The following is an 8,592-nucleotide window of genomic DNA, read 5'->3' on the forward strand; positions in this document are numbered from 1 at the left end:
ACAGTTCGTAGAAATTGACGGAACATCGTTGAGTAAACAGAAATGATTTCTGGCGTTCCCCAAGGTCGTGTTACAACTTTGAAAATTCATATAAATTAAATAGTACCTCTAAAAATTTTGTCTCGCGTAGTTTGCTAGTGCCGAATCGCACAGTAAGGAGCGCTACCGGCAGCTGCGTTAAAAATGGCTGCCTCCACTGGACTCGAAGGTGCTAGCCCTGTGTTTTGCTTTGAAGAACCGAATCCGGCAACAACAGTGCAGCCTAATTTCCGTACCAAGTACGCTAAAGACCCTCCTAGTAGGCCTACAATTCATGAGCGGCGTAAATGTTTTGTAGAAAAGGCGTGCTCAGCAAGACAAAGTGTACAGCCCCGTTTTTTTTCCATGAGAGAACCATCAACGTGATAATGTAGACTACCTGGATATGTTACAACAATTTTTGATACCACAGAACGATGAGGATGACCAAGAACGAAATGTTTATTTCATGCAAGATGGTGCACCACCTTACCCAGCTGACGTCAAGGATTTTCTCAGTGACAACTTTCCAGGTCAGTGCATTGGGTGTGACGCGCCAATTGCATGGCTCCCTCGGTCCCTAGACCTGACACCACTCGATTTTTTATGGGGATTCATCAAGGATATCGTGTATGCACTTCCTATGCCGGCTTTTATACCTGAACTTAGAGCAAGAATTTACGACGCTACTGAGCAAGTTACACCCGCAGCACTACAGCGAGTTTAGGAAGAACTTGACTTCCGATGGGATGTGTGCAGGATAACCAACGGAAGCCACATACAACACATTTAGTTTAAGGTAAAAAAAAACTGGATGTGTTTCCCAACAAAATAACACTGAACCCAGCTCTATACCTTCTTCCAATAAATTCATATGAATTTTTAAAGTTGTAAAGTCCTTTTTGAAACATCCTGTACAAACGATTTAGAAGACAGTCTGAGCAGCCATCTTAGGTTATTTGCAAATTATGCTGCCGCTCATCGTCAAGTAAAGTCATCAGGACATCAAAACAAATTGCAAAAGATTTAGAAATGGTATCTGTATGATGTGAAAATTGGAAATTGACCCTAAATAAACAAAGGTGTGAGGTCATCCACATGAGTGCGAAAAGGAATCCATTAAACTTCGGTTACACGATAAATCGATCAAATCTAAAGGCCGTAAATTCAACTAAATACCTACGAATTACAATCACGAACAACTTAAATTGAAAAGAACACATAGAAAATGTTGTGTGGAAGGCGAACCAAAGACTGCGATTTATTAGAAAACACTTACGAGATGCAACAAATCTACCAAAGAGAATGCCTGCACAACGCTTGTCCGTCCTCTATTGGAGTATTGCTGGCAGTGTGGGACCCTTACCAGATAGCATTAATGGAGTACATCGAGAAAGTTCAAAGAAGAGCAGCACATTTTGTACTGTCGCGAAATAGGGGAGAGACTGTCACGGACATGATACACGACTTGGGGTGGATATCAGTAAAACAAAGGGGTATCTCGTTGCGTTGCGATCTTCCCACGAAATTGCAATTACCAGCTTTCTCCTCGGAATGCGAAAATATTTTGTGACGCCGACCTACAAGGGAGAAATGATAAGCGTAATAATATAAGAGAAATCAGAGCTCATGTGTAAAAATTTAAGTGTTTGTTTTCCCCACGAGCTGTTCGAGGATTAGCCGGCCGCTGTGGCTGAGCGCTTCTAGGCACTTCAGTTCGGAACCGCGCTGCTGCTGCGGTCGCAGGTTCGAATCCTGACTCGGGCATCTATGTGTGTGATGTCCTTAGGTTTGTTAGGTTTAGGTAGTTCTATGTCTAGGGGACTGATGACCTCAGATATTGAGTCCCCTAGTGCTTGCAGCCATTTTTTTGTTCGAGAGTTAGTTTGAAGGTGGTTCGATGAACCCTCTGCCAGGCACTTAAGTGTGATTTGCAGAGTATCCATGCAGATACAGATGTAGATGTAGATAGCAGTAGGTCTATCCTTCCACGCGTCGGTCTCGCAATCCCACTTATACACTAACTGTTTAAAAGTATCCAGACACCTAAAGTGAACATTAATATCCGGTATGTCGACGCTTCAGGTTGGCTTGAACTCTATTGAGGATAATTTCAGTGAGACTTCTGAATGCCAGTGGAGGAAAATTTTAAAATTTGTGATAAGTTCCTGTGGGACCAAACTGTTGATGTCATCGGTCCTTAGGTTTACACACGACTTAATACAACTCAAACTAACTTATCCTAACCACTACACACACACCCATGCCCGAGGGAGGACTCGAACCTCCGACGGGGGGAGGCGCGCGAACCGTGGCGGCTGCCCTGCGCGGCTGTCTGTGGAAGAATGGGAGCCCTTTCTTCCTCAAGAGCCGACGCCAGTGAAGTAGTGATGTTGGGCACTGTGGCCTGGACAGAAGTCGACGTTTAACTCATCCCAAAAATATGCCATTGGATTCAGGTCGGGCCTCTGGGCAGACCAGTCCATTTCAGGAATGTTATTGTCATGCTCATACAAACAAACATCGTCTCGGAACTGTTTCTCTGTTCTACGAAGTACACAATGCTGTAAACTGTGTTCATATCCTTGCGCATCTAACGTTTCCTTAAGGTCAGGTTCTCATTCAAAATGGCCGAAAATTCGATATTTTTATTGCATTTTTTGAAAAGCATATGTGTCTAGAATGTTGGGGACGAAAAGGCTTTTTTTAATCCGTGCGTTACAAAAGTTTCTACAGCCCGTTGTTCGAAGCAGTATCACGGCCGCCGTGGGACTCTCCCAGCCGGAGACGCCCGGCTCATGTAGAAAACTCGTTGTGCCGTGACGCACGTTCACAAAATGCTTTGTACTGCAGTATGCATACAAACCTATTCGCCCAAAAATCTGAAGAGCAACGTGTGCATATTGCCGAACACAGCACATCCAGCTCAGACAGATCGGCTTTTCTCACCAAGAAGAAAAAGGGAATTGCTCTCCAGCAACAGAGAACTGCAGACTAAACGTGAGTAACGAAAGCACCTCTTTTTTTTTTTGGCCAAATTTTGGTCATAATTGGTGTACACATAACTTTTTGTTCGCCATATTGGATTGGCGATTTTGTATTTTGAAACTCTAACTGCAGATTTGTGTTCAGCGGTGTCAAAAATATATTGTAACATACAGTTTTTATGCAAACTGAACTGATTATACGTATAAAAGTTTTCCCCAAACTTTGAACAGGCTCTTCTCGAAAGATGATTTTCCAAAACTGTGTACAGCATAAAATAAAAACGGTTCACCCTATTAACTTCTACTTTTGACCCCCGAAAAGTTAACACTTTTCTTGGAAGCTTGTACCTATAATATAAGAAATTTCCAAACGTTAACTATTTTTTGTAAAGCCATATAGAGGGACAGAAGCTCCCACAAATCTAACTCAAAGTTCGAGTTAACGCCATGTCATTAAATGTAAGGCTATTTTATTGTTTTTAGGTACAAGCTATCCTAAATTTAATGTAGTATCGACTGATGTTATCCATTTTTTACTTCAGATAACTGCACTGCATGGAGACTGCGTACTTAAAACTCTCACGCTACTGATCGGACCATAATTATGGGCGCCAGTTTCTTTGTTTATTTATTTTTTTTTTTTTTTTTGTATTGGAAATCTAAAGTGAAGTTCAAAGTATGATCAATCATAATCCCCAAACAGATAATTTGTATGTCTTTTCATTGTGTCAGAAAAATTTTCCAAACTTTGCCTTTTTTCGCTCACTGGCCTTAAGTGCAACAAATGGAACACACCTTTATCACAGAAAACACCCCTATACCGTAACACAACCTTCCCCGTACTTCATTTTTGGCGCTACACGTGATGGTAGGTAACATTGTCCAGACATTTGCGAAACCCAAACACTTTCATCGGAGTGCCAAAGGGTAAAGCGTGACTCATCTGCTGTCCAGTGACTTCGCTCTTTACACCACCTCAAGTACCGCGTAGTAATGACTACAGAATGTGTGGTTTATGAGGAACTACTCGACCATTGTGCCCCTTCTTTTCTTTCCTACGCACAGTAACTGTGCTATCTGAACCGCTGATAGCTTTTTGGAACTCACGAGTGATTCGTTCCACTGATTTCATGTGACCTTTTACAACCAGCGTCCGCAGTGGTGAACGGTCGCTGTCCGCGAGTACTTGGGTTCTGTCTGGTCTGTGTTTGTTTGAGATTGGTCCTTCATATTTACACTTCACAGGCAGATGACCAGCAGTCGACTTGGGCATTTTTAGAAGGATTGAACTGTCTCTGATGGATTTTTTATTCAGGTGGCATTCAATAATCATCCGATGATTATCCAATTTCGTAGCACTGAGCTCTCTTGACCGCCCCACTCTCCTGTTACTGCGACTTTGCTGACAACACAGTACTCCCCACCTCCTTTTACACTGACGGGTTTGCCTCTCGTAACGTCTAGTGTTCAGTTGCTGATTTTGATCGTTACATCAGTAAAAAAAAGGTGTCGATTGGTTCCGTATTAAATAAAAACTATCCAGGAAAAGAATTATTTTAACTTAGACTAATCTACAGGATTCATGTTGAAACCTTACGGAGTAGCATTGGTGTGTTGATTGTCCAATTCACTTACTGTTTATCGACGTTCCTATTACAGTGGTGCATTACGGAGAATTTCATCCTGTAATGCTCCTTTTTTTCGGGTGAAATAATGAAGTGTCTACATTTTATCAGAAGAGGTACAAGTTTCACAAGTCTAACTGTTTTTCATACAAAATTCGAACAAATTTACAGTTTCTTTGATTAATTAACATAATGATATTATCTTCTAATACCTTTTATGCCTGGAGAATTGATAATAATATTCTCTGAACGAAAACGAACACTTTCCCTAGGACAATCCTTTATCCATTTTGTACCACCTTTGCACGTATAAAAAATCCCACGTACCTCAGGTCACTGACGAGGAGCCGCTAATCCAGATTGTGGTTCTTCCGAATCATACAAAATATCCTCTTGCACCGAATCAGTTTCTTCACTTCCTTGAGACTGTCAATCTCTTCTTTCCTCTCGGAGTCACAGAAAGTAGCACTTGAACAGTTTTCTAAAACTTCTTTTAGTAGTTCTTGTAGCCGACGTTCATTTTCTTCATGAGTCATCTTGAGAAATGTAAAATCTAAAAATAAATCAAAGAATACTATAAATAACTATATATCCCATAAACTTGCTCACAGCTCAAAACTGTAACACTGACTACGAGGTCGGGTGTGACGTACCCTAGCCACCTTTGCACACGTGTACCTCCCTCTGATGCTGGTGCATCTTGCGCCCCTCTCTCTTACCTCCAGCTACTGTAACAGCTAGATTTGTGTGGCAACAATGACATTCAATAATCAGCGCTTCAAAACTCCTCGGGTATGACATACCTGACCTCACTCACCCCGGGTTGTCTAACAAATCCATCATGGACATTTCCACCCTTCTAAAGCTGCCCTAGTGGGATGTTGGTGATGTTGTTGTGAAGTGGAAACGCAAAGGAAGAGAATCACATATAAACCAAGGCCAGACAGACCTCAAGTAATGAGGGACAGGGACCACTGAGCATGGCAGAGAGTGGTTGCAAATTATCTCGTGAAGTCATCGGAAAGAATCACTCGCAAGTTCCCAGATGCTACCAGCAGTACAGCTAGCACAATGGCTGTGTGTAGAGAGGTAAAAATAATGGGGTACAACGGTCGAGCAAGTCATTATAAGCTACACATTTTTATTGTCATTGTTAAGCGATACTTGAGGTAGTATAGAGTGGGACGCCACTGGACAGTAGACGACTCCAAACGATTGATTTGTAGTGATGAATCACACTTTACCCTGTGGCAGTCCGACAGAGCGGTTTGGATTTGGCGAATGTCTGGACAGTTTTACCTACCATCATGTGTAATGCCAACAGTGAAGTATGGAGGAAGTGTGTCACAGTATGGGGGTGTTTTTCGTCGTTAGGGGGTAGTCCATTTAGTCCGTTTAAAAAACCCTAAATGCGTAAGAATATGAACAAATGTTACAGCATTATGTACAGCGTGCAGTAGAGGAACTGTTCAGAGACAGACGGTGTTTGTACCACCATGACAATACGCCCTGTCATAAAGCAACACCTGTCCACAATAACATATCTGAAATGGACTGGCCTGTCCAGAGTCCAGACATGAGCCCAGTGGAACACCTCTGGAATGAGTTAGAGCAGTGGTCGTCAAACTGCAGCCCGCGGGCCGCATGCGGCCAAGTATTCGACCATTGCCCGCATCTCGTGGTCATGCGGTAGCGTTCTCGCTTCCCACGCCAGGGTTCCCGGGTTTGATTCCCGGCGGGGTCAGGGATTTTCTCTGCCTCGTGATGGCTGGGTGTTGTGTGCTGTCCTTAGGTTAGTTAGGTTTAAGTAGTTCTAAGTTCTAGGGGACTGATGACCATAGATGTTAAGTCCCATAGTGCTCAGAGCCATTTTTTTATTCGACCATTTTATAATAATATGCTTACAGGGACACTAGTAATTTAAGATGTGCTTAATTTTATTTGCCGTTGGTGAATTCGGCTCTAAGTTATGTGAAGCTGGCTACTTACGTGAGGGGCAGAGGTGTAAGTAGCGCAGCTACTGCAGGGTTTGTGGATGTGAGATGGCGAGAGTCTCTCTGCCTCTCTTCTAGTACTAACAACTTACCAGTGTGCCGATTAGTTACTGTGGTATACATTTTGACGCGAAAGTAATGTGGATTGGTGCATGTTCATTATAGAAGTGATCATCCTCAAACGCGATATGTGTTTATACCAATGAATATGAAATTAAATTAAGGCTGTTTTAATATAATGAAATGAGTAGAAGAGAAATAAGATTCAGAACATTTGTAGTCATGTCTCATACTGCACAACGCATTTAAATATAAGTGTAGTTATTCTCCATAATCAGACCCACCCGGATGTCTACGTACAGTCACGGAAAAAAGTAGTCGTACACTGTTGTTCATGTAGAAAAACTTTATTTATTAGAACAAAGGTACCTCGGCATTTACCATGTATCAGAACCAACATGTGTGAGGTGCAGCTTGCCACTGAAGACGTTCCGTACTGCAAGTGGTTTGTTAGTCGTTTCTATGTCTTCATTTCCAGTGAGCACACCGTCTTCAGGCCACGAGTGGCCTACCGGGACCATCCGACCGCCGTGTCATCCTCAGAGGAGGATGCGGATAGGAGGGACGTGGGGTCAGCACACCGCTCTCCCGGTCGGTATGATGGTATTCTTGGCCGAAGCACCTACTATTCGGTCGAGTAGCTCCTCAATTGGCATCGCGAGGCTGAGTGCACCCCGAAAAATGGCTACAGCGCATGGCGGCCGGATGGTCACCCATCCAATTGCCGGCCACGGCCAACAGCGCTTAACTTCAGTGATCTCACGGGAACCGGTGTATCCACTGCGGCAAGGCCGTTGCCCCCTTCATTTCTAGTGGTGTATGAAAACGTTTTCCTTTCTGAATGAAGGCTCCTGGTACATAATTTTTATTTACTTTTTGCAGAAGGCTAATTTAGTTAATCCTTTTATATGTTCAGCTCCGGAAGGAGACCTCATACTGTTAGTTTACCAAATAAAATTCCTGGTTGTGGTCTTTAGTTCTAATAAAATTGGTTCAAATGGCTCTGAGCACTATGGGACTTAACATCTGTGGTCATCAGTCCCCTAGAACTTAGAACTACTTAAACCTAACTAACCTAAGAACATCACACACATCCATGCCCGAGGCAGGATTCGAACCTGCGACCGTAGCGGCCGCGCGGTTCGAGACTGTAGCGCCTAGAACCGCTCGGCCACTCTGGCCGGCTTAGTTCTAATAAATAAAGTTATTTTCTAATCTTCGATGCTATAGGATCTGAAGCTGCGATGATTTTTTGGGAAAATTACGTGATGCCTTCAGGTACCATTCTCTTTATTTCGTGTATCATTGTACAATTAGTGACGCTTGTGATTTTGATGTAATAATAAGTCATATACGTAGATATATTAGGCGCATTAAAACTTACGTTATGGATGATTTTTGTAGTAAATTATGCCACGTATTTCGTTGCTCCCATGGCTCCATGTTTTGCTCCTAAAATAAATCCTAGCTATTTTAATTAACCTACGTATGCTTTTGTTCTCAATTACATTTAATTATCGTTCATCACTGGCGTAAACATGACTGTATGTAATTTCTTTAATATAACTTGTAAATATTTGTGCTTTTACTGTAGGAACACGTCATTTTTGAACAGTTGGTACAAAGATCTTATACATAAAATCTGTCGCAGTATTCTAATGAAACAGTACTGAAAACTATGAAAGTCGAGTGAAGAGTGCTTTATGGATGCGTGATGTCTCGCATTACAGTCATATTTATTAATGAATGTAGCGATAATTTTACCTTCTATGGTTCTGTAATGCTTAGTTGCACAACTGGTAAAAAGTTGTCTAGGAATTCCCCATTTCGCAGATCTTTTTGCTCATTTAAAACTCTATCTGACTGATCTTTTAGATGGCTGTAAATTTCAATCCATAAGTTACAGAA

General features: G+C 42.2%; 1 pseudogene; it reads right to left on the minus strand.

Moving 5' to 3' along the window:
- Positions 1-7,366: 7,366 nt before the first annotated feature.
- Positions 7,367-7,483, minus strand: LOC126089967 (5S ribosomal RNA; annotated as a pseudogene).
- Positions 7,484-8,592: the final 1,109 nt, after the last annotated feature.

The sequence above is a fragment of the Schistocerca cancellata genome, chromosome 6, assembly GCF_023864275.1.
Source record: "Schistocerca cancellata isolate TAMUIC-IGC-003103 chromosome 6, iqSchCanc2.1, whole genome shotgun sequence".
NCBI lineage: Eukaryota > Metazoa > Arthropoda > Insecta > Orthoptera > Acrididae > Schistocerca > Schistocerca cancellata.